Raw genomic sequence first — 27746 nt, forward strand, 5'->3', positions numbered from 1 at the left:
ATCGACTCGAACCCAGTTCGCTCATCTCTAGTTCTCAGCCTATGGCTGTATCCATGTTTCCCAGGCAGCCCTCATGGATGGACACAGGCTGCATCCATCTTCTCCCACCATCAGGAATCAAATGCTGAGCGTTGGCGATTCTGTACCGTAAGTTCGCTCATCGCTATTCCTAACATGGAGAACGCTGGTAACGTCCATTTTACCACATGGTGAACAATGCAAAAACAATCTGCCCCCCCCCCCCTCCAAGTTGCAAATTGCTGTTTTTTTTTTTTTTTTCAGTTTTTGCAGTAATGTTTTGTAGGCTGTCATTACAAAGTACAATTGGTACCGCATAAACGCCTGTGTGTACGGAGAGGTAAGGTGTCTGGCAGTGACGCCTGTGAGGGGATCAGGCACCAAGCAGCAGGGAACAGTCTGTTCTTTACAGTGTTTAATATGGGGTAAATGTGAGGAGCTGAGTGACTGGTCAGACATGGCTGATGGGTGTGAGGGGAGCAAACAATAACCCTGCAGTGAGAATAATGTACAGGACATTACACAATACAGAAGAAGCTTATGCAATGGCCCAGGAGTGTATGTCTCCGCGGCCATGCACACACCCTCATGCACCTATATATAGTCTTCCTCCGCACACCCAGCCACTTGTCATCACCAGAGCACCAGCAGCTTATTACAGCCCGTCCTCCCTCCACCCCCCGCGAGGTCACACAGTTCGTTCCTATCACACAGCGCTGCACTGACTAGACGGAAAATGCTGGCCGCGATCACGTGACTGCACCATGTGCCTCATACGTCATCAACCTAACAGGAACAACTGGAGTCTAGACGCAGCCATCCTGTGAGCGCACTGCATGCAGGAGGCAGCGGGGTTTGGACATAGCAGGTACGTGCTGCGCTGCCGGGGCGGCAGGGTGCGGTTCTGCACGGTGTTGGATAGTGTAAATAGGACGCTGTGCTTCCTTGGTCAGAGTCTGTATATTTAGCCTCATTGCTATGTATTCAGGATATTCTCTATGCTGCAGATCTCTGTACTGTTTTGCAGCTGTCTATTTGCCATGGCAGGGAGGGACCATTTTGCCCCCTAGTGGTTAGACTCTGTATTACTGTATAGCCGGCCCACGCAGATTTGGCCAGTTGTGCGTTCGCAATCGATGCTGCAAAAATCCGCTATGTTTGCCATCGTGTATAGCGACTTTCTCCTGCCCCCTAGTGGTCGGATCCGGAACTGTGAAAGTATTTTGCTGCAATGGTGACTTGGCAACATCCCCTTACTTGGCCATTCTCTTAGGCCTTGTTATAGTGCTTGAAAAGCACTATATTCTAATCCGTATTCTTCTTCTTCTTCTTCTTCCGTTTCTTCTTCCAGCCATTTTTCTGCGCGTAATACAGCCCGAACCGCTTTGTGCACACACTCCGTTCAAACTGCGTTTCGAAGCCCTCGGAGGTGTGTGGTGTGCTATCTATTTTTTGTTTCGATCGGATTTGTTGTTTTTAAGAAATTTACGTTAAACGGCCCCAAATTTCCCATAGAAAATAATGGCCCATTGCAAATAATGGCCACACTCTAACCGCTGACAGCCAATCACAGCACATATGCAAATAGCTGAGATATAGCAGCCAATAGGAACTCTAAGGTCTCGTCATGCAATGTATCACACCATCCACAGTCACATGTCCACTATTGGCCAATAGAAGATTTAATATATGGAAGGTCCTTAACGATTTTGTCTCCCCGACATGAGTAAGATTGTCATGGTAACCGAGCAATGGTCTTTACGATTATAAGTACTCAGATCGCTCTTAAAGGGACCCAGGTCACCCTTAAAGGAACGCAAGTCGCTCTTAAAGGGACCCAAGTCTCTCTTAAAGGGACGGGAGCCATGTCGCTCTTAAAGGGACCCAAGTTGCTCTTAAAGGGACGGGAGCCATGTCGCTGTTAAAGTGACCCAAGTCGTTCTTAAAGGTACCCAAGTCGCTGTTAAAGTGGCGGGACCCAAGTCGCTCTTAAAGGGACGGGACCCAAGTCGCTCTTAAAGGGTCCCATGTAGCTCTTAAAGGGATCCAAGTCGCTCTTAAAGGGACGGGACCCAAGTTGCTCTTAAACGGATGGGACACTCCAAAAGGTATGGGACCCATGTCGCTCTTAAAGAGACCCAAGTCGCTAGAGCGACCTGGGTCCTTTTAAGAGCGAAATATGTCCCTTCAAGAGCAACCTGGGTCCCTTCTAGAGCAAAATATGTTCCTTTAAGAGCGACCTGGGTCCCTTGTAAGAGCGACCTGGGTCCCTTGTAAGAGCGACCTGGGTCCCTTGTAAGAGCGACCTGGGTCCCTTGTAAGAGCGACCTGGGTCCCTTGTAAGAGCGACCTGGGTCCCTTGTAAGAGCGACCTGGGTCCCTTGTAAGAGCGACCTGGGTCCCTTGTAAGAGCGACCTGGGTCCCTTGTAAGAGCGACCTGGGTCCCTTGTAAGAGCGAAGGGACCCACGTCTCTATTAAAGTGACTCATGTCGCTCTTAAAGGGACTGGAGCCAAGTTGCTCTTAAAGGGATGGGACCCAAGTCGCTCTTAAAGGGACGGCACCCAGGATTAAAGTTTAAATGGAAGTCACTGGTAAAGGGGCGCTCTTTTCAAGCACTATGTATTTCCCTGGAAATGCAAATCTAGTTTACAAATATAAGATGCATCCGTTTCCAGTTTTTGTAAAAAACTGAGTGCAACTGATATCACAACTGACGGCAAAAAGCTCATCAATTATCAGGTTTTATATAATTTTTTTTAACCCTTTATGGACGGGGCCAATTTTTGTGTTTTCCGTTTTTCCTCCTTGTGTTTAAAAGGCCATCGCACTTGCATTTTTCCCCCTAGAAACCCACATGAGCCCTTATTTTTTGCGTCACTAATTGTACTTTGCAATGACAGGCTGAATTTTTGCATAAAGTACACTGCGAAACCAGAAAAAAATTCAGTGTGGTGAAATTGAACAAAAAAAAAGCATTTCTTTTATATGGGGGGAAATGTGTTTTTACGCCATTCGCCCTGGGGTAAAACTGACTTGTTATGCATGTTCCTCAAGTTGTTACAATTAAAACGATATATAACATGTATAACTTTTCTTGTATCTGATGGCCTGTAAAAAATTCAAACCATTGTTAACAAATATATGTTCCTTAAAATCGCTCTATTTCCAGGCTTATAGCGCTTTTATCCTTTGGTCTATGGGGCTGTGTGAGGTGTCATTTTTTGCGCCATGATGTGTTCTTTCTATCGGTACCTTGATTGCGCATAAACAACTTTTTGATCGCTTTTTATAAAAAATTTTCTGGATTTATTGCGACCAAAAATGCACAATTTTGCACTTTGGGATTTTTTTGCGCTTACGCCGTTTACAGTGCGAGATCAGTAATGTGATTAATTAATATTTTGGGCGATTACGCACGCGGCGATGGCAAACATGTTTATTTACTTTTATTTTTAAAATGTGGGAAAAGGGGGGTGATTCAGGCTTTTATTAGGGGAGGGGGCTTTTTACTTATCAAAACTTTTTTTTTTTACGCACATACTAGAAGCCCCCCTGGGGGACTTCTAGTATATACACTTTGATCTCTGATTGAGATCTTTGCTGTATAGTTATACAGCAAAGATCAATGAGATAGGCATTTGTTTGCTTTCAGCTGCTGCAGCCGAAAACAAATGTGTGCCGAGCCTGGAACGTCGCCATCTTGGAGCGGTCCCCGGCCGGCAGCAGTAACGGAGATCGCTCCTCCGGGACAACGTCCCGGAGGAGCGATCTCCCCCACTAGACAACAGGGAAGTGCTACATCCGGTAATCGGGTGCAGCTGTCATGTTCGCGGCCCCGCTCTGAGCACCTCTTGCGGGCGCATGACGTACGGGTACGTCATGCGTCCTTAAGAGGTTAATGAAAAATCATCAGTTAATATCAGTTGCAATCAGTTTACTTCTTTAGTTGTCATCAGTTTTTTCAAATACAGTATATAGGGGGCCATCTATATAGTGGGCAGCACCAGAACAGGAGATAAAATATCGTGCACAACTTTTACATGGGAGTCCTCTAGAGCAGGGGGAGGGAACCTTGGCTCTCCAGCTGTTGCAAAACTACAACTCGCATCATGCCTGGATATCCCAGACATGATGAGAGTTGTAGTTGTGCAACAGCTGGAGAGGCAAGGCTCCTACCCCTGTCCTAAATGGTGCTGCGCTGTATAGAGGAGCTGCGGGGGCCAGGGGTCACTTAATGTCGGGACAGGGACTTTTTTATGGAGCACCGGAGGATGCATAATGCATGCGTCTGCACACTGCATGGCTCCGGCGCCCCATAGACTTTAGTGGATGTGGTGTCGGATAGCTGACCTGGCCGTATGTCAGAACCCTCTGCATGCTGCGTTCTGCCGTACGGCCAGTCCAGTGGTCCGGCGGCATCAGTTGTAGAACGGATCATCCGAACTGTCCCGTTGAAAACAGTTCAGAGAGGCGTTTCCCTCCAGTGCTTCTCTACTGCAATGGAAGGAAACGCCGCCAGATCGCCGGATTTATGTAAACTAGGCCTTAGAGTTTTGATGAATTTTGGTTACAGTATTCTTCAATCACCTTAAAAAGCAGAATAAAGTGTTTTAGTGATGTCACAATACCAGAATTTTGAGTTCGATACCAATACCAACTTTTTTTTTTCAATGCTCAATACCAATTTGATACTTAATAAATTATATTTAAGAAAAAAAAACAAAAACACAAGAATAGAAATTACACCCCCCCCACTCCCGGGTTCAGGTCAGTACGAACCAATTTATGTTTCCCTAATTTTATTACTTTAAAAATAAAGTCCCCATTATTTAAAATAAATAAAAACTTGCCCAACTTTGACTCACTTTTTTTTTAATCTCTCCGCCTGTCTGGCGGGGGGGGGGGTGCATTTTTTGCGCTGTGATCTGTAGTTTTATTTAGTAACGTGTTTTTATGTGGTACTGAATTGGGTGGTGTATGCGCTTGCTCGGTTTACCGTGCGTGATCAGGAAGGTGACAGGTAGTATGGACAATAACACTTCAGCTGCCAAGGATGGGGGTTGTAGTCATGTAACACACACTTCAGATATTAGGGGGGTGATGGAGGAAGTAGTCATGTAATACACAACTGCTATCAGGAGGGAGGATGGGGGTTGTAGTCATGTAACACACAACTGCTATCAGGAGGGAGGATGGGGGTTGTAGTCATGTAACACACAACTGCTATCAGGGGGGAGGATGGGGGTTGTAGTCATGTAACACAACTGCTATCAGGGGGAGGTTGGGGGTTGTAGTCATGTAACACACACCTGCTTATCAGGGGGGAGGATGGGGGTTGTAGTCATGTAGCACACAACTGCTATCGGGGGGAGGATGGGGGTTGTAGTCATGTAGTGCGCGCACACACAACTGCTATAGGGGGGAGGATGGGTGTTGTAGTCATGTAGCGCACACTCACAACTGCTATCGGGGGGGGGGGGGAGGATGGGGGTTGTAGTCATGTAGCGCGCACACACAACTGCTATCGGGGGGGGGGGGAGGATGGGGGCTGTAGTTTCACTATTCCTGCTGTCAGGGCATGCTGACCACTAACACAGCAGGGAGACCTGGATTTAGCAGTAGAGTATGCTAATCTACAGGTTACAGCCCCCCCTTCCCTTCCCAGTCAGAGTCAGGCCGACTGTAAACCCCCCACATTGGTAATGTCTGCTCCGGAGTTTCCCGCCCCTCCTCACACTCCTGCCGCCCCCACCTCGTAGTCCTCCCGTCCCGTCAGTGTGACAGCGGCATCTATATAGTTACATATGGTGCCGATGGGGGAAAAGAAGAGATGACAGGTGGGAGCAGGGGGCGGCACACAGAGAACACGGCCGGTGCTCAGATAGCCGCCGGACGTGTTCTCTGCGCAATACTTTGTTAAACTGCATAATAGCGCAGTTTAACATAAAGTTTCCTGGTATCCTGGTATCGAACCATTTTTCGGCCCGGAATATCGATAGTAGTATCGATATTTCGGTGCATCGTGCAACACTAGTGTGTGAATAGTTATGTGGACTGACACCTAAGCACAGCATTCAGCTATCTTTTTCTGGCCTATAGCGTAATATGTCTGGCCATTGCTTCCTTTACCAGGGGGATGCGGGACCCCCATTTTCAGGATGGGTTGAGATGCCAGCAGTCACATCCCACTGACCAGATGTTTTGTTAGTGTTTGCAGATTTAGTGGCATCTGTCATGCATAGGCCTCGATGTAAAAAAATAAAATAAAAATACGGACGCTCCGTAGTGTGATTTTTTTTTTTATTTTTTTTTTTAATTATTATTTTAGCAAAATTTTCTCTATCAAAAATAACATTCTACCACCATATAAAAGTCGGCATATAAATATGTTCAATGTATGTACTAGAATCTTTCCCGGCATATTTGTTTAACATACACCGTAAATGCGTTGTTAATGTAACCCAAAAGCTGAATTATTTTATGCACACTATAAAGGTTCACATCGGCTTAGTGCTTGAAGTGACTGTACCACCAGGCCCAGGCTGAAGAACTGGAGACGGGCTGACCCACCCTTAGTGGGAAGAAACTCCAGCCCCTCCATGACGTGACTCCATTAGAATCAATGGAACCCTATCATAGAGGGGCTAGGGTTTCCTCCCACTAAGGGTGGGTCGGCCCGCCTTTTGTGCTTCAGCCTGGGCCTGGTGGTACAGTCACTTTAAAGGGGTTATCCAGTGCTACAAAAACATGGCCACTTTCTTTAAGAGACAACAAGACTCTTGTCTCAAGCTCAGGTGTGGTTTGCAATTAAAGAGGATGTACCACCAGGTACATCCTCTTTAAGCTGAACCCACGGATCGAACCACGCCATCACTGGGAAGCCGGTGCCGCGGTCTGTTTTTCGGCCCGGTTTCTGTGCATGGCGCCGTTCTGTGCATCGGAACCAGCCGGTGCTCAAGCATTGGAGGTAGGCCGGGCAGCCCCCAGTGGGAGGGAATTCCCTCCCCTGTATGACGCGGCTCTCTTAAGCTCCATTCACTCCAATGGAACTGAGCAGCAAAAACACGCCCAAGCTGGAGACAAGAGTGGGTCTGTCTCTGGAAGAAAATGGCCATGTTTTTGTAGCGCTGGATAACTCCTTTAATAGATAAGATCCAGCATGGGGATGCCAGTGTTGCAGACTTTTCCGAACCACTGCCCAGTTCCCGCACAGGGTGCTGGTTTATTCCTGAGCATCGGCCTGCCCCAGAGAGGTGAGAGGAGATCATCACACTAGGGGGCGGTCTGCCTGCCCCTAGTGCTCCGGGGTGGGGCTCGGGAATAGAATAGATTAGGCACCAATCTATTACAGGGAAACTCCACATAAGGAAAACTTGTTTTCTATTAAAAGTACATTAAAAGTTATATAGATGTGTCTATATAATGTATTATTACCGTATCTGTACAGTTCTTCCACACTGGTAGCTGATAGAAATATAGGAAGTGAACAAAAATGGCCTCTGTGCTAATTCAAATTGTCTCCTGCTCCGTCTGCTCTCACCCCTGAGGAGACAAATCTTCCATGCCTCTGCCTCATATTGTGTGTGATTGCTGAGGACAGGCTGATGATGCAGACGGGGGGCAGGCGTGATCTCTCAGGAGGCTTAGCTGGATCCCCCAATCCCCTGAGTGATTCACCATCTCTGACCGGCCAGAAGCAGGTGCAGCAACTTCACTGCATCTTCACAAAAATGATGCAGTAACACAATTAACAATCTGGACAGAGACATACACAGTATATCCCATGTAAGATAATATGGTATAAAGTCCTTATTGTGGGGCTCAACTTTAACCCCTTAAGGACGGAGCCACTTTTCGTTTTTGCGTTTTCGTTTTTTCCTCCTTGTGTTTAAAAGGCTATAGCACTTGCATTTTTCCACCTAGAAACCCGCATGAGCCCTTATTTTTAGCGTCACTAATTGTACTTTGCAATGACAGGCTGAATTTTTGCATAAAGTATACTGCAAAACCAGAAAAAAATTCAAAGTGTGGTAAAATTGAACAAAAAAACGCATTTTATTTGAGGGGTATTTGTTTTTAAGCCATTCTCCCTGGGGTAAAACTGACTTGTTATGCATGTTCCTCAAGTTGTTACGATTACAACAATATATAACATAACTTTTCTTTTATTTGATGGCTTGTAAAAAATTCAACAAATATACGTTCCTTAAAATCGCTCTATTCCCATGCTTATAACGCTTTTATCCTTTAGTCTATGGGGCTGTGTGAAGTGTCATTTTTTGCGCCATGATGTTTACTTTCTATCGGTACCTTGATTGCGCATATACGACTTTTTGATCGCTTTTTATTACATTTTTTCTGGATTTGATGCAACCAAAAATGCGCAATTTTGCACTTTGGGATTTTTTGTTTGTTTATTTACTTTTATTTAAAACATGGGAAAAGGGGGTGATTCAAACTTCTATTAGGGGAGACTGCTTTTTACTAATAACACTTTTTTTTTATTTTTTTTATTTATTTATTTTTTTTTTACACTTATACTAGAAGCCCCCCTGTTTGTGTGTGTGTGTATTAGGGATGTCACGATACCAGAATTTTGAGTTCGATACCAATACCAACTGTTTTATTTTGATACTCAATACCATTTCGATACTTAGCGTATAACCCGCCCATAATAATTCTATAAAGTGCCCCACCCCCACTCCCCCGACTGCATATACAATGTTCACCATGTAATATACCTCACATGTCATCTATATTCTTCAGGTCGGTACTATTACAAAGGTACAATATATGTTCCTTTTAATTTACAACTTACACGCATTACATGCATTTACACAGGCTATGATGCCAATATTTCCCCCTTTTTTATTTTTATTATAGTAGTTGGGGGTAGAAGTAGTATGGCTGACTCACAGCATAGTATGTTGGGGGTAGTAGTTGCATTGCTGACACACCATATAGTATGTTGAGGGTAGTAGTAGTAAGGCTGACACAGTATAGTATGTTAGGGGTAGTAGTTGTATGGCTGACACAGTATAGTATGTTGGGGGTATTTGTTATATGGCTGACACATAGCACTGGTATAGTATGTTGGGGGTAGTAGTATGGCAGATGCACAATATAGTATGTTGGGGGTATTTGATCTATGGCTGACACATAACACTAGTATAGTATGTTAGGGGTAGTAGTTGTATTGCTGACACAGTATAGTATGTTGGGGGTAGTAGTTGTATGGCTGACACATAGCACTAGTATAGTATGTTAGGGGTAGTAGTTGTATTGCTGACACAGTATAGTATGTTGGGGGTATTTGTTGTATGGCTGACACATAGCACTAGTATAGTATGTTGGGGGTAATAGTTGTATGGCTGAAACATAGCACTGGTATAGTATGTTGGGGGTAATAGTTGTATGGCTGACACATAGCACTAGTATAGTATGTTGGGGGTAATAGTTGTATGGCTGACACAGTATAGTATGTTGGGGGTATTTGTTGTATGGCTGACACATAGCACTAGTATAGTATGGCAGATGCACAGTATAGTATGTTAGGGGAATTTGCTCTATGGCTGACACATAACACTAGTATAGTATGTTGGGAATAATAGTATGGCAGATGCACAGTATAGTATATTGGGGATAGTAGTTGTATGGCTGACACACAGCTATACAACTACTACCCTCAACATACTATACTAGTGTTATGTGTCAGCTATACAACTACTACCCCCAACATACTATACTAGTGCTGACCCATAGCACTAGTATAGTATGTTGGGGATAGTAATAGCTGTAGTGGAGCAGAACCTTCACATCCTGGCTCAGCCTCTTCTGCTCCATGCTGCCCGGTCCCGGCGTCACTCCCCCTCCCTTCCCCCTCCACTGTGACTCCCGGCCCCCCGCACACAAGCCGCAGCCTCCTCACTACTTGCTTCTTGTCACTGTACATCGCCTGCTGTGTACGGAGCGGCTCGGATGCTGCTGACACTTTTGACAGCGCTATTTAACTGTGTAGATGCCGCTGTCAAGTGTCAGCAGCAGCCGAGCCACTCCGTACACAGCAGGCGATGTACAGCGACGAGAAGCAAGTAGTGAGGAGGCTGCGGCTTGTGTGCGGGGGCCGGGAGTCACATCGGAACACAGCCCAGTATGAATACTGCCCCATGGTGACAGCGGCATGCAGCCCTACCCGGGCGGACCCGGCGGGTTGCAAAGGAGAGGTCGGCCAGTGGGTAGTGAGTTAACCCCCGACCGTGTCACATGGATTGTGGCACGCTGAACCACGCTGAACCCTCTGACTTTGCAGCGCCCCGCTCCTGTTCACAGACCGGGCAGCAGAAGCTTGTGAGCCGGGGGAACGACGACACCCGGGACCGGGCAGCACGGAGCAAGAGCTGGTGAGCCGGGCGGGCAGCACACAGAACATGGCCGGCGCTCAGCTAGCCGCCGGCCATGTTCTCTGCACTATACTTTATGTTAAGTTGGGCTATTGCGCAGCTTAATATAACGTATCGATACCGAATCGTTTTTTTGCCCCGAATATCGATAGTAGTATCGATATTTCGGTGCATCTTGCAACACTAGTGTGTATATGTGTGTATATATATATATATATATATATATATATATATATATATTATATATATACACTCACCGGCCACTTTATTAAGTACACCTGTCCAACTGCATGTTACCACTTAATTTCTAATCAGCCAATCACATGGCGGCAACTCATGGTTGCTGACATGGTCAAGACAATCTCCTGCAGTTCAAACCGAGCATTAGTATGGGGAAGAAAGGTGATTTGAGTGCCTTTGAACGTGGCATGGTTGTTGGTGCCAGAAGGGCTGGTCTGAGTATTTCAGAAACTGCTGATCTACTGGGATTTTCACGCACAACCATCTCTAGGATTTACAGAGAATGGTCCGAAAAAGAAAAAACATCCAGTAAGCGGCAGTTCTGTGGTCGGAAATGCCTTGTTGATGCCAGAGGTCAGAGGAGAATGGGCAGACTGGTTCGAGCTGATAGAAAGGCAACAGTGACTCAAATAGCCAACCGTTACAACCAAGGTAGGCAGAAGAGCATCTCTGAATGCACAGTACCTCCAACTTTGAGGCAGAAGACCACACCGGGTGCCACTCCTTTCAGCTAAGAACGGGAAACCGAGGCTACTATTTGCACAAGCTCATCGAAATTGGACAGTAGAAGATTGGAAAAACGTTGCTTAGTCTGATGAGTCTCGATTTCTGCTGCGACATTCGGATGGTAGGGTCAGAACTTGGCATCAACAACATGAAAGCATGGATCCATCCTGCCTTGTATCAACGGTTCAGGGTGGTGGTGTCATGGTGTGGGGAATATTTTCTTGGCACTCTTTTTAGCATCATGGATGTGCAGCCGACAAATCTGCGGCAACTGTGTGATGCCATCATGTCAATATGGACCAAAATCTCTGAGGAATGCTTCCAGCACCTTGTTGTATCTATGCCAAATCCACTCTTAAACCAAAGCAAATTTTCCCATAAGAAATCATTGAAATGCAGACAATTGGTTCCACACCCCAAAAATAATGATTTTATATTTTGAATAACTTGTAAAGCAAATAAAACAAACATTTAGAAACAGCTGAATATGTGATATAAGTTACTGTACAGTATAGCAATCAGTATGTTGAGTATAAAGTATAGTTAGTGCATAAGAATAAAAACACAGAAGCAGTTTGTAGATACAGGATGGAACTGCAGATCCCCCATAATGAAGTAGTGTAGTACAACAGGCTAGAATAGAGAAGTAGGGCTGCTGCCAGAGGTCTGTGTGGTCACATGACAGCAATGGAGAAGGGGTGTGTTCAGCATGGACCAATCAGGACTGACAGAGACTGCAGGGAGCATGAAGGAATGAGCAGGACATATGTGGGCACATAAATGCAGTGCTCTCTGTCCAGGGAGAGGTTACAGCTATGGAGAGACCTCTACAGTCCTGTCCCATGATGCAAGCCCCAGCCTGAAGTGGATGTGCTATGATTTGGAAGGTAAGGGAGACTTCCTGGGTCAGAGTACAGTGCTGTAAACTCCGCTATGCAGACCATGCCCCTCCCACGCAGTACAGGGAGCTCTTAAACCAAAGCAATGCTCTTAACCCCCAGGCGACCCTGGACATACCCGTACATCCAGGGCCGCCTCCATGTTTTCAGAGCGGGGCCGCGCTCTGAACCTCCGCGGCCCCGGGTGCCGCTCGTAGCCCGGGGACCGCGGCTATTAGTGGGCACGGTCTGATCGCCGCGCCTGCTAATACAGTAATCGGATGCAGCTGTTAAAGTTGACAGCTGCATCCGATTACTTGATGCAGCCGTTTAATGGTGTCTAGTGGGGAGGATCGCTCCTCCGGGACGTTGACCCGGAGGAGTGATCCACACATCTTACCCTGTCCGGGGTCAGCGCCGTAATGGCGCTGATCCCGGCTCGGCACTCGATTGCTTCCGGCTGCAGCCGGAAGCAATCGATGTGCCTATCTCATCGATCTGTGCTGCATATCTATGCAGCATATATCTGTATCAGAGATCAGTGCACTTATACTAGAAGTCCCCCAAGGGGGCTTCTAGTATAAGTGTAAAAGTACAAATAAAAGTGTTATTAATAAAAAGCCCCCTCCCCTGATAAGTTTGAATCACCCCCCTTTTCCCATGTTATAAATATAAATAAATAAATAAACATGTTTGGTATCGCCGCGTGCGTAATCGCCCAAACTATTAATTAATCACATTCCTGATCTAGCACGGTAAATGGCGTAAGCGCCAAAAAAATCCCAAAGTCCCAAAAGGTGGAAAAGCGCAATCAAGGTACCGATAGAAAGAACACTTAATGGCGCAAAAAATGACACCTGACACAGCCCCATAGACCAAAGGATAAAAGCGTTATAAGCCTGGGAATGGAGCGATTTTTAGGAACATATATTTGTTAACAATGGTTTAAATTCTTACAGGCCATCAGATACAATCAAAGTTATACATGTTACATATCGTTGTAATCATAACGACTTGAGGAACATATATAACAAGTCAGTTTTACCCCAGGGTGTATGGTGTAAAAACTAAAAACCCAAATAAAAGAAATGCGTTTTTTTTTTTTGTTTTTTTTTTTCTTCTTCAATTTCACCACACTTTGAATTTTTTTTCTGGTTTCGAAGTGTACTTTATGAAAAAATTCAGCCTGTCATTGCAAAGTACAATTAGTGGTGCAAAAAATAAGGGCTCATGTGTTGGGTTTCTAGGTGGGAAAAAATGCAAGTGCTATGGCCTTTTAAGCACAAGGAGGAAAAACGAAAACGCAAAAATTAAAATTGGCCCGGTTAAACCAAGACACAATTTTGAAAAACTGTGAGCTCTTTAACCCCTTAAGGTCAAAGCCTATTTTCGTTTTTGCGCTTTTGCTTATTCCATTTTAAGTTTAAAAGTCCATAGCGCTTGCATTTTTTCACCTAGAGATGTATATGAGCGCTTATTTTTTGCGAAACCAATTGTACTTTGCAATGACAGGCATTATTTTTCCATAACATATGCTGCAAAACCGGGAAAAAATCATTTGCGCTGTCAAATTGAAAAAAAAACGAATTTGTTTTGATTTCGGGGAGTTTTGCATTTACGCCGTCCGTCCTATGGTAAAACTGACTTGTTATGCATGTTCCTCAAGTTGTTACGATTACTATGATATATAACATGTATAACTTATATTGTATCTGATGGCCTGTAAAAAATTCAAACCATTGTTAACAAATATACGTTCCTTAAAATCGCTCCATTCCCAGGCTTATAGCGCTTTTATCCTTTGGTCTATGGGGCTGTGTTAGGTGTCAGTTTTTGCGCCATGATGTGTTCTTTCTATCGGTACCTTGATTGCGCATATACGACTTTTTGATCCTTTTTTTATTACATTTTTTCTGGATTTGATGCGACCAAAAATGCGCAATTTTGCACTTTGGAATTTTTTTGCGCTGACGCCGTTTACCGTGCGAGATCAGGAATGTGATTAATTAATAGTTCGGGCGATTACGCGCGCGGCGATACTAAATATGTTTATTTATTAATTTATATTTATAAAATGGGAAAAGGGGGGTGATTTGGACTTTTATTAGGGGAGGGGATTTTTTATTAATAAAAACACTTTTTTACTTTTTTTTTTTACTGTAACTAGAAGCCCCCCTGGGGGACTTGTATATAGACAGCACTGATCTCTCATAGAGATCAATGCTGTGTATATACACAGCAAAGATCGATTAGATCGGTCATTGATTACTATGGCCTGCTGCAGGCCATAGCAATCTATTGCCGAGCCGGGATCAGCGTCATTCCGACGCTGAGGCCCGGCACGGGCAGAAGAACGGATCTCCCCCCCGCGATCGCATCGCGGGGGGGAGATCCGTCCCACTAGACACCAGGGACGTGAGGTCTGAAGCCTCTAAGTGCAGCTGTCAGGTTTGACAGCTGCACTTAGAGGCTTAATTAGCCGGCGCGGCAACGGGACCCGCGCCGGCTAACAGAGGCACTGCCCGGCTGCACGTATCAGCGCCGTTCAGAGCTCTGAACACCCCGAGCGGCAACATGACGTATCAGATACGTCATGGGTCGCTAAGGGGTTAAACAAAGATACTCTTAAACCAAGGTACCAATATATATATATAATATATATATATATAATATTATTTTTTATCTAGGCAGTCCCTTTAAGGGGTCTTAATCTCACAATTATTTGGATCAAGGATCACACGTGAACTTTTTTTTTTTTTTTGTCGGATAATTTGTAGTTTTCTCAGATGCCGCATGTGTATATTATTGTTTCACCTTCAAAAAGTACATGTTGAGATGTTAATGGTGATAAAATCTTTACGGGACATTCTATTTTTGAAAATAATGTATTTGTATTTTATTTTAAAAAAGTGTTTTGTGTCTGTTTTCATTTAAACTCCCCCCCCCCCCCCCCCCCCCCCCCCCCCTCTTGTGGCACCAAAACAGCTCGGACTTTTTAAAACATGGGGGCAATTTATCAAGACTGGAGTGCCTGTATGCTGTTCTAACATAGAATCCCCACCCACATGCTTCACACTGGATTTACTAGGACGTTTACCTCTCAGTAAATCAGGCGAATCTGGAGCTGGTGTAGATTTATCCCTGCTTGGTGTAAATCATGATAAATCAGATGCGGGAGTAGGCCGGACCCCCTCCCTGCCTTGCTGTGCTCCCTGTCCGCCCGTCGGACGAGCAGGGAATACATTGGCAAAAATCTGCCCCTTTTTGCTGACAGAGGGTATGTGCACACTGCTGAAAAGTGACGGAAACTCTGTTGCGTAATCCGACGCTCGTGGGCTGAGGGCTGATTTTATCAGGGAAAGGCTAGTGTTGAGGCAAGCTACACAGGGATGAGAGAGGGGCCATTTGTCTAGTACCTTGCTTTTGCCCTGTCCTTCCTGTACTAGAGCATAACATTTTTTGCCTGCATTGTTATGGAGTGTTGGGAGAGTGGACATTGTATTTCCAGGAGCTTCTGTCGGTACTATACTCTGGAGGAGAAGCTCACACCTGTAACATGTACAATGCTGTCTATACTGCAAGTTAAGGCACATTTAGGCTGGGTTCACACGCTGTAACTGTGCGGCTGTATTTTTTATGCGGCTGTAAATGTGCGGATGAAACTCCGGCCGTGGGAAAAAATAGACATGCGGCTCAAAACATACGGTCATTTACTTGGAAATCTGGTTCAACTAAAAATAACAAATAAAATGTTAAGAGATGCAAACACCTCTGGATGCATCTGGGAAAGCAGGGAACACAGTTTACATGAATTGCTATTACCGGGGTTTGCGATCCTCTGCACTAATGCCGATGTCTCTCATGGTTAATATATTGAATTAATAAAACACATTTTCTGTCTAATAAAGTCCCTTTCGTTGGTCAATAATTAAATGTAAACGATTCCATCATTTTGCAATTAAATATACTGTTAAAATAAATATATAAATAAATGTATATTTATATATATTTATTTTTTGACAGTATATTTAATTGCAAAATGATGGATTCGTTAGAAATAAATTATTGACCAACGAAAGGGACTTTATTACAAAGAGAATGTGTTTTATTAATTTAATATATTAACTATTAGAGGCATCGGCATTCGGCATCATTGCCGGCTATTTTTGAAGTACTCCGTACGGACCGCCTGTCAATCCTCGGCCGCATGTTCAGCCGCAAACAATGGTCTTGTTCATTTTTTACGGGTCCGTTTACGATAGGGCTGTAGATTCAGACATAGTGTGCACTGTGCAGCCGCATATCCTATACTTCCAAGCATACACACGAACCACCAAAAATACCGCCGCACAATTACAGCCGCAAATACAGCCGCACTGTTACAACGTGTGAACCGAGCCTTAAAGCGTAACTGTCATTTAAATGTAATTTTTCAGAAATCAATAAATATCAATACTACAAGCGATTTTAAGAAACTCTGTAATAGGTTTTTGTTTAGCTAAAGTGTTTCCTTCTGTACTCAAAAAAAACTCCCCCTCACTTTAGAAGAAGCAGGATTTCTGCGTTCATTCTGCTGTATGGAGAGGGGAGGGGTTGAGAGAAGTTAGTGAGCACGGAGGAGAGAAATATCAGTTCACCACAGCACAACACCCTGCAATCGTCTCTCAGCAAGTTCCTTGATAAGCACTGACCTTTCTAACCTCTGAATTTATCATTTTGGATGCCCAGACAGTCTACAAACTGCTGACCTTCATGTCTCGTCTTCCTGCTCACTCATCTCCCTCTGCCCCTCCATCCTTCATAGGATATAATGGACACATAAGAACCCATCTTCACTTGCTTTTCTATAATTAAAACAGATTTACCTGAAACGTAGCCTTTTGTAAAGCGTTTTGACACCCTTGAAAAAGGCTGTGTCAGCCGAAAGGTTGCGGAAGTAGGATGTTAATTAAAGACACATTTTTTTCACCTAAGTGCTGTCTCCACACTTTCAATTGGACTTTGTCTGGACGGTTGGTATCCCGTTTGGTGAGGCGTGCACTCTGCTATTTGTTCTATGTCCAGCCGATGCTGTTCCTCCACATTTTGATTATACTAATTTAAATACAATCACCCAAAGATATAGAATTTACTGATATAGTGTTGTCACTAACAGTACTGGTTTCAGCATGCTTTTGCATAATTTCACCCCTGACAAAGTTAAAACTAGAAGAACTACAATATGTATATTTTTGGGACATTTACAGCATGCTACCTGTGCTGAATGATGCTGAAAGAGCATACAGGGAATGCATGCAGCAGTTGCTGCAGTTGCCTAAAAATGCACCTGGCCATGCCACTGCTGCAATAAAAAGCATTGTTTAGGTGAGTGCAGCCTCTGGCAACTGCAATAATAGGTATGGATAGTCTCGCTGCTTACTTAGCTATCAAGCCATGTAAGCAATTTGAGATGTCTTTTTCTTGCTGACAGTTTTAACCCTTAGAGGGTTTTTCCTCCTTGTGCTTAAAAGGCCATAGCACTGTCAGGCTTAACTTTGCATAAAGTACACTGCAAAACCAGAAAAAATTAACTGTGTGGTGAAATTAGAAAAAAAAAGCCCCCCCCCCCCCCCCACTAGACCCAGTTGAGTGAAAAGCTGCTTTTTAAATGCAGCTGTCAACTTTGACAGCTGCATTTAGAAAGCTAATTAGCGGCCACAGCGATTGGACCATGCCTGCTAATAGCTGCGGTCCTGGTCTACAAGCAGCACCTGGGATTGCGGCGGTTCAGAGCAGGGCCGCCGCACGGGTACGCCCAGGGTCGTCTAGGGGTTAACATACGATACCTATATTTAACATATGGAAGAGCCAAACCTACATTATTAAAGTTCAGAGTGCTGTACAGTACCATATTTTTTTCACTAGCTTTACATCATACAAAATAACTGTTCTGTTATATATTATAAGTTTTGTCAGTATGGCCTCAAAGAACACCCTTTCATAATATATTGTCTGAGAGCTAAATTTCTGTTTTTATGGCTTACAGTTGATAATGAATTACGAAAATCCACCACCGTACACAGGGGTTAATCCACCAGGACCTTACCCACCCTTTGGACCACCACAAGGAGGCCCAGCTCCATACCCTGGTTATGCACCTAATCCTGCAGCATATCAGCCGGACTATCAGGGACAGCCACAAGGTGGCCCAGCTCCATATCCTGGTTATCCACCCAATCCTGCTGGATATCAGCCGGGCTATCAAGGACACCCTCAGTATGGATGGCAAGGCAATCCACCTCCAGCACCAGGATATATGGAAGTTCCTAAAAACACAGGTATGCAAAGGTGCATTTAACCTAACAGTGTAGTCTGTTATGCACACACACACACACACACACACACACACACACACACAGGAAACCCAAAGAAGAGTTTTTTTTTTTTTCTCATGAAAATGGATAGGAAAAAAACCAATTTTTTGGGGGGGGGGGGATGTTGATGAACAAATCACTGTTATGTTCACAAAATGTATTTTTATGGTCCTTAATAAAATGGTCCTATAAGAAGCATAGTGAACATCAAACTTTTGTTTTTTGGAGCACTTCTACTTTTTTGTTTTTATGGATATTTTTAAAATGTAAGGGCTTTTTTTGTGACTTAAGTATTTGCTTGCATTTTTCAAGTGTTACTTGCCCCCCTGCCAGAGATGAGTCCGACACTCATAGGCATGTCTGAGCCATCATTCGCTAGGCAATATTTATTCAAAAATACAGTATGCACAGCATTTTCTGCAGCATGTTGAAGGTATTATAAATAGTACAATGTAAAGAGTAGAATACAATACAAAGCAATGTTCTATTGACAACAAAATCTAGCAAGGAGTACCATATCCAGGTTGTTTAAAAATGTAATCAGAACTCTGAAATGTAATATAGCTCCCTTTTGTCTGCCTGTGTATCTAACCTTCAGATGCACTGAGCGCTTCAAAACATGTTTAACTAGTATGTTTGTTTCATCCGAGCATGCGCAGAAATTGGTATAACACTTTAGATTCCTTTTTACACGCTAGTACTATTTGATAGAATAGAGGAAGGTTCAGAACAGTGTACACAGCATCCAAAATGATGCACAGTCCCAAACTGGGTTTGCTCACCACTCAAACAAATGTTCATCAAAACGAAATTGTAAAGGACAGCATCTTGTTTAGGGTAGCTTCACACACACAGGATCCACAGCAGATTTGATCTAAATAACTGAACACCACATCAAATCTGCTGCAATTCTGCTCCGGATCCTGTACGCTATGTTCACACAATGTAAGTTTTATATTAATCTCGGCCGTTGTTGCCAATTTGCAACAACGGCTGTGATTAATACAAAACTAAAGTTTTATTGCAGTCAAGGGGATCCTGGCCGGAGCATATACACATAGTATACGCTCCGGCAGGGATCACTAGCGGCCGCAGCGAAAACTGACATGTAATTTTTCTGCGGCCGCTATTCATTGAAAATTTTTTAAATTTCTATTAATCTCGGCCGTTGTTACAATAGCTGTGATTAATAGAAATTTTACGTTGTGTGAACCTAGCCTACAATATCAGAACATATATATATATATATATATATATATATATATATATATATATATATATATATATATATAAGTAATATGTATATTAAATGTTTGGACAGTTTCTTCTCCTATCTAACACTTGAAAACAGGACGTCTTTCGCCTGAATACCGCAAGGTGTGTATTAGCTCCAGCAGAGGCTATGTTCACAGGTTGCTCCCAAACAGACACCCAGGCTGTTCACTCCTGGCTGAGAGCAACCATCCTCACACTGTGAGAGCCTTTACCTTCTCAGGCTGATTAGGGTCAGAGCTCACCTGATCCCAACACCTGAACTGGATCGAGTGGCAAGTCCCACTACCAAAACCTACCTGCCATTCCATGTAAATCCAGGCCCGGCAACAGTAAATAATAGCTCAGCAGCAGAACACTGCTGAGCAACAGATCCCTCCTGGACTTACCGTCTCACGCTATGAAGTAACCTAGGTGAGATGTACACCCCCTCGAACACTTCTCCCGTGACATGTCTACTATATATATATATATATATATATATATATATATATATATATATATATATATATATATATATATATATATATTGCATAGAGATCAATGTAGTTATACTACTAGCTATACTTCTAGTAAGCGTGAGTAAAAAAAAAAATTATTAATAAAAAAAATCCCCTCCCCTAATAAGTCTGAATCACCCTCCTTTTCCCATTTTATAAATAAATAAACATGTTTGGTATCACCGCATGCATAATCGCCCGAATTATTAAATTATCACATTCCTGATCCCACACAGTAAACGGCGTAAGCGCAAAAAAATCCAAATTGCAAAATTGTGTATTTTTGGTTGCATCAAATACAGAAAAATTGTGATAAAAAGTGATTTAAAAAGTTGCATATGGGGCTGCTGACATAAACGCAAACAATGTACCGATAGGAAGTACAACTCATGTCACAAAAAGTGACACCTCACACAGCCTCATAGACCAAAAAATAAAAGGCACAAGCCTAAAGGACAGAAATGGCTGCACATCGCACCCATGGTTGATACTAAAGCTTGTTCAGCTACATTAAAAACTAACATCAGAAGTTAGTATATTATTTGATCAAACCATGCCTCATGTACCACGTGCAGGTCTCTGATACATAAAATAAGTGTTTAAGCAATTAATATAGCAATTTTAACCCCTTAAGGTCAATGCCAATTTTTATTTTTGAGCTTTTGCTTTTATGTTTAAAAGGCCATAGCACTTGCATTTTTTCACCTAGAGACCCACATGAGCCCTTATTTTTTGCGCCACTAATTGTACTTTGCAATGACAGGCAGAATTTTTGCATTAAGTACACTGTGAAACGAGAAAAAAATTCAATGTGTGGTGAAATTGAAAAACAACGCATTTTTTATTTTGAGGGTATTTGTTTTTACGCTGTTCACCCTGTAGTAAAACTGATATGTTATGCATGTTACGATTAAAACAACATATAACATGTCTAACTTTTATATTATTTAATATGGAAAGAAGGAGGGCACCACAAAATAAAGACTAATGGGGTGCTACAGTACTAAAATGCTAAACAGTTTACCAAAAAGAAAGAAGAAAAGTACTGAACCAGCACACCCAAAATAATGTATCAAAAATATAATTTATTAAATCACAAACACAAGACATAAAAACATTAAAAAACGTGTACATAGTGCTAGCCACAATAAGCTGCACTAGAAACCACTGGTTTTCCTCCATTTGTCCCCTCCATACAGGCCGCGGTGCAGGTTGTATTGTATAGCCTTTTTTGGCAATTGTATCTTTTGCACTTAGGCTTATTCTCTGTCTATAGGGGGAAGTGGCAGCATATTATGCACTCTTGACACTTTATTTTGCATTACCTGCACTTTGCCCCCATATACAGGTATCATCATACTGCTTTCTCTTATTAGTGGGATTTTGGCAGCACACAACTGCCATTTTGTGGACAATGGTTCTAGTGCAGCTTATTGTGGCTAGCACTATGTACACATGTTTTTAAATGTTTTTATGTCTTGTGTTTGTGCTTTAATAAATTATATTTTTGATACATTATTTTGGGTGTGCTGGTTCAGTACTTTTCTTCTTTCTTTTTGGTAACTTTTATATTATGTGATGGCCTGTAAAAAATTCAAACCATTGTTAACAAATAAATGTTCCTTTAAAATCGCTCTATTCCCCGGCTTATAACGCTTTTATCCTCTGGTCTATGGGGCTGTGTGAGGTGTAATTTTTTGCGCCATGATCTTTACTTTCAAACGGTACCTTGATTGCGCATGTGCGACTTTTTGATCGTTTTTTATTAATTTTTTTCTGAATTTGATGCAACCACAAATGCGCAATTTTGCACTTTGGAATTTTTTTGCGCTTACGACGTTTACTGTGCGAGATCAGGAATGTGATTAATATTTTGGGGGATTACGTGCGCGGCGATAGCAAACATGTTTATTTATTTGTTTATATTTATAAAGTGGGAAAAGTGGGGTGATTTGGACTTTTATTAGGGGAGGGGATTTTTTATTAACAAAAAAAAAATGTTTACTTTTATTTTTACAACTAGAAGCCCCCCTGGGGGACTTGTATATACACAACACTGATCTCTCATAGAGATCAATGCAGTGTATATACACAGCAAAGATCCATCAGATCTGATTGCTGCAGGCCACAGCAATCTATTGCCGAGCCAAGATCAGCGTCGTAGCGACGCTGAGGCCCGGCACGGGCACAAGAACGGATCTGCCCCCTCCCCCCGCGATCGCATCGCGGGGGGGAGATCCGACCCACTAAACACCAGGGATGTTGTGTATAAAGCACTTTAATGCAGCTGTCAGGTTTGCCCGGCTGCACATTGCCGGCACAGCCGGGAGCTGGGCCGTTCAGAGCGGGGTCCCGGCGGAACCCCTCTCTGAACACCCCCCGCGGCACTATGATGTACCAGGTACGTCATGGGTTGCTAAGGGGTTAAGGAACATTTTTTTTTTTTTTTTTTTTTTTTTTTTTTTTTTAAAGGTTTTAAGTTTTTAAAAGCCATAAAATAAAAGTTACACAAGTTACATATCGTTGGGATCTAACTGATTGAGGAACATATATAACATGTCAGTTTTACCCTAGGACAAATGGTGTAAAAACAAAACCCCCACAAATAAAAATAAAAAAAATTGTTTTATTTTCAATTTCACCACACATATAATTTTGGGGTGGCATAATGGTTAGCCTTGTTGCCTAAGCACCAGTGCACAAAATTATATCCTAACCAGCCCTGTAGGTGAAAAAAACAAAGCCTCAACTTTCAGGAGAGTAGGAAAAAATTGGCTCTGTCCTTGAGGCTCTTTCCTGTGTCCTTTTTTTAAAGGATTAAGAATTGGTTATGACTCATTATCTGTGCGTCCCTAGGCTTGTAGCCTTAAGGTAAATTCACACGGGCGGATCCGCAGCTGATTTCTCGCTGCAAATTCGCAGCGAGACCCGCTGCGGATCCCTGGCCTGTACACCCTTATGGGCAGACAAACTCGCAGCAAGATCGACATCCCGCTGCGAGTTTGTCAGCAGCCTGCCCCGTTAACCCCCCTGCCGCCGGAGCCTACACTTCACCTGGGTCCCGCCACTGCTTGCTTCGGGGCTCCCGGTGTATTCACTTCCCGTTCAGCCAACCAGTGCGCTGTGGCCGGGCAATGCACTGATTGGCCGAGCAGGACCTGCAGAACCTGAAGCAAGCCGGAGCGGGGACCAGGTGATGTATACGCTGCGGCGACTGGGGGTTAACGGGGCAGGCTGCTGACATACTCGCAGTGGGATGTCCATCCTACTGCGAGTTTGTCTGTCCATAGGGTCTACAGGGCAGGGATCTGCAGCAGGTCTCACTGCAAATTCACAGTGAGAAATCCGCTGCGGATCCGCCCATGTCAATTTACGCTGGAGACGAGAGGGGGAAAAGTGGCCATGTTTTTGTAGTGGTGGATAACCCCTTTAATTCATGCTGCATAGGACTATATAGTGCCTCTACATCTATAGAAGCAAATATTCTTCTATCTCTATACCCTACATTTTCAGTAAATGAACCACTGTATCTCTAAAGTATGAGGGTAAGGAGAGTAGAAAGGGTTGGAGGATCATTTCCTGATTTCTGCGTTCTATGTTATAGAGGTATCCCCCCCCCCCCCCCACACACACACACACACAAAATCATTTTGCATTAAGTAATCATGCAATCATAGCTTTTTATCTTTCTAAAATTAACTTATTGTGACCTTTGCACCTTTTTGCAGCTTTTTTGCTGGACTCACCCCCTATGGATGCATAAAGTCATCTTTGTCATACTCTTTCCTCCTGGCCCCCACCTTCTTTGTTGAGGAACACTTGTCCTCCATCTCTTCAATGTGGACGGTTAGCTCTACTTACCCTGCCCACTAAAGAGAGGGAGGACATGTTATACCCTGACAGTACAGGTCCCTTCACAGCCGCTGTGAGCTAAACTTCCCTCCCGGCCCTAGCCGACACTGTCCCCCTCACTCTGCATCTGTGACTCCCAGCAGCTGTTATCTTAACTTCCGGGTTCTCTTATCTGTACCTTCTGTGTAAAGTACAGGAGCAGAGCACAGGTCAGCAGCTCACAGGCCTTTCTGCATCCTACTTGGCCCCTCCCTCTCTCCCAGAGCCATTAACCCTTGCTCCTCCAGTGGCTGCTGCAGCATCTGATGTAGCTGTGCACTTTGTAGCCTGCTTCCCAGTGCTGACAGCTAGTAATGAGGTCCCCAGTAGCTGGCACCTGTAGTCCCCTGACCACCATCCAAAGGGGAGAGGCTATGGCAGAATATAATAGACCCAATACAGACATAGTCTCTGAGCTCTGTTGTCTCCTTGCTGTAAATCTGCCATGATTAGCACAAATCAGGGCAAAACAGCAGAAGGGAGACTGTTCAGTAATTATGAAGGACCCTGATGTCAACCCATCTGCTCTGTCATGGCTGTTCTCTTTCAGTTGCACAGTAAACACAGTCGTGTGTTCACGGTCTAACTTAGTAATGACAGACAGTGGGCAAGAAAGAAAGCTAAGTGGGCAGGTATGCGAATGGTCAGGGAGAAGCACTGCATTATCGAAATGTAGTTTCTTGGCCAGCGCCATCTTGGATATACATCGGCCTTTAGAAAAACTTGTAACTCCTGAACGCCTGCAGCTAGAAAGATGGGAGTGTCTCAAAATACTCAGGGGGACTTGGTGAGTAAGACCAGCTAGGTTTGGGGACATTTAATTTTTTAGCTCTTTGGGGGAATACCCCTTGAATCTATTCACTCCAGAGATAGTCAGTCAGTTCCTGCACATACAAACCTGCTGGTAGTTCCTGTTAGCCCCTTACCTCCTTTTACCAGCGCTGCTCTTTTGACCCTTGTAAGTCCCACCATTTTTGTGAAATTCAGTGAACCTTTTCCCATGTCTGATGATGGGACCTCTCTCCCTAGCAGATATATTTCTAATCTGGGTGCTTGTGAACTGGTATGCTCACTCTTTTTCTTCGAATTCTTGCAGATCCATTTTGAATTGTGAATGCTTTCTCTCCTTAATTGAGTATTGGAACTTTTCAATTGCAATCTTTGTGTTTTGTTTCTTTTGAATTTGGGTAAGTTTTCTTAGATTTTACAATAGAGTTGTCTTACATCTGTGAACAATGAGCTTCACTTCAGCAATATGCTATATATGTAAGCTGACATGCAGGAATGAATGAATGAGTCCGCTCCATAGACTGTGGAATTGGAGTTGTACTACGCTACTGCATTATGAGGATCTGCAGTTCCATCCTGTATCTACAAAGTACTGCTGTTTCTTTAGGTTTATGCCCTTACTATACATTATACTGCACCTGCTGATTGCTATACTATACAGTAACTTATAGTATGACATATTCAGCTGTTTCTCATTGTTTGTTTGTTTCATCTGTTCTACATGTTGTTCAGAATAATAAATCATTATTTTTGGGGCGTGGAACCAGTTGTCAGCATTTCAGTGATCTCTTATGGGAAATTTTGCTTTGGTATAAGAGTGGATTTGGATTACAAGCACGGTCCCGGAACGAATTATGCTCGTAATACAAGGCACCACTATCTATATATAGTATTAGGGAAAAAAAAAAAAAAAAAAAAAGTATAATATATATATATATATATAAAAATGTATAATATGATACATATATCAGGGTGGTTTGGTGCTCTCCCCACTAGGAGGCACCCCTTGGCAATGGGCTTCCTTCTCTGGAGAGAGGGATATCTGGCTATTCCCGTGTTTTGAGACTCGTAACTGAGGCTCCACGGACAATCAATGGAGACTCGTAAATGAGTACTCCATTGGAATTTTTCACTGTTCTCCCTGAGTTCAGTGATTGTTGTGTTTTGTTGGTTTATAATATATAAATAAATATGTTTATTTCCCTGATATGTGTTTTCGTTATTGTACAATTATATTGCTTGATTTTAAAAATTTTAAAAAACTTTCTTAGGAGCTAATATGACAGTTTTTTTTAAAGAGTGGACTAACTGTTTGCTTTTTCTTTTTTAGTTTATGTCGTAGAAGAGAGAAGAAGAGATGATTCTGGAGAAAATGCCTGTTTAACTGCTTGTTGGACTGCTCTCTGTTGTTGCTGCCTTTGGGATATGTTAACATGAATATATATATTTGTTGAATGCCTATACTTGTTTCTTATGTCTTGGTTTCCTTGATTTATTTATTTATTTCCTTTCCTGATTTAAATAATTGTATGACATGCATTCCTCCTTTTTATTTAATGTATTAATAATAATGCATATTGCTGTCACATTTACTGTTTAAGAATGTGTAGTATGATGATCCACGAATGTTGCCAAACATTTTTATTTTCTATTTTTTGGTCTTGTCTTGTGCTTTCAACTGTCCATTTTTCCCAGAGAAGCATCTGAGTTTAGTCGAACATGAGTGTAAGACACTAGTACAGCATGGACAGGAGACTAGTAGAGATGAGCGAACCTCGAGCATGCTTAAGTCCATCCGAACCCGATCGTTCGGCATTTGATTAATGGTGGCTGCTGAACTTGGATAGAGCTCTAAGGTTGTCTGGAAAACATGGATACAGCCAATGACTATATCCATGTTTTCTACATAGCCTTAGGGCGTTATGCAACTTCAGCAGCCACCGCTAATCAAATGCCGAACGATCGGGTTCGGATGGACTCAAGCATGCTCGAGGCTCGCTCCTCTCTAGAGACTAGACATTTGTGAGCACATACTTCTTTAATGCATGTAGGTCTTGTAACTTATTAGTTATTGCCAAAGAAAGAAAGCAAAATCATTATTAAAGAAACACACTAGGCATAACGGAGGTATTAATGTTATAGGGGTAATTCATCATTAGAAAAACATGGCTGCTTTCTTCCAAAACCTCTCTACACCTCTCCTCCAGTTGTGTGTGATGATCCATTTACTTAAACATGTACTCGGGCGTTCCAGCACCATCATTTTGCGCCATGACATCAGCTGTAGTTGGCATCTCTTCCTTGATGTGCCACGCCTTATCTTCAGATGCTTCAGGCAATTGTGTGCCATACTCTTGCTTATTGCATCTGCTTACTGCACAGCACAGAATGACAGCACTAGAACACAGCTGGGCGGTGACGTTTCTGACATTTCTGGCGGCAGAGCTGATCAGGAAGTAAGATAGGACAGAAGTACCCCTTTAAGGGGAGGTGAGCTTCAATGCCACACACAAACTGAGGGCAAGACTGGTGCAATTTCTAACCCTGGATAACCCTCTTTGAAGGGAACCATTCACCCCGTGGCCCCCGGCAGAAACTGACATACAGTGACATAAAGGTCAATATACTTACCACATCGCTCCCGGTCCCGTCCCGGATCCCGTTGTTGACACGGAGAAATCGACGATTCTTCTTCTCGCGCCCATTATGGTAATGAGCGCCGCCGGGTCCGAAGTCCAGCCTTCTCCCCGCCTCCGACACTTGATTGACGCCGGGTCCTCTTCCTCCTCGTCTTCTTTCTTCTCGCCGGATCCCGCGCAGGCGCCGTGACAGTCATTTTCGGCGCATGCGCAGTTCACAATTGAAGCCGCTACGCAGCTTCACTCACTGTTTACT

The 27746-nt window shown here is 43.4% G+C and overlaps 1 long non-coding RNA gene across 1 annotated transcript; it reads left to right on the plus strand.

Annotated features, from left to right (window-relative positions):
* Positions 1-778: 778 nt before the first annotated feature.
* LOC138773830 (uncharacterized) lies at positions 779-27457 on the plus strand. Its single transcript, XR_011360225.1, has 3 exons — positions 779-886; positions 18072-18363; positions 26182-27457. It is a non-coding gene; the product is annotated as an uncharacterized lncRNA (long non-coding RNA).
* The last annotated feature ends 289 nt before the right edge of the window (positions 27458-27746 follow it).

Source organism: Dendropsophus ebraccatus, chromosome 1, assembly GCF_027789765.1.
Source record: "Dendropsophus ebraccatus isolate aDenEbr1 chromosome 1, aDenEbr1.pat, whole genome shotgun sequence".
NCBI classification, from domain to species: Eukaryota; Metazoa; Chordata; class Amphibia; order Anura; family Hylidae; genus Dendropsophus; species Dendropsophus ebraccatus.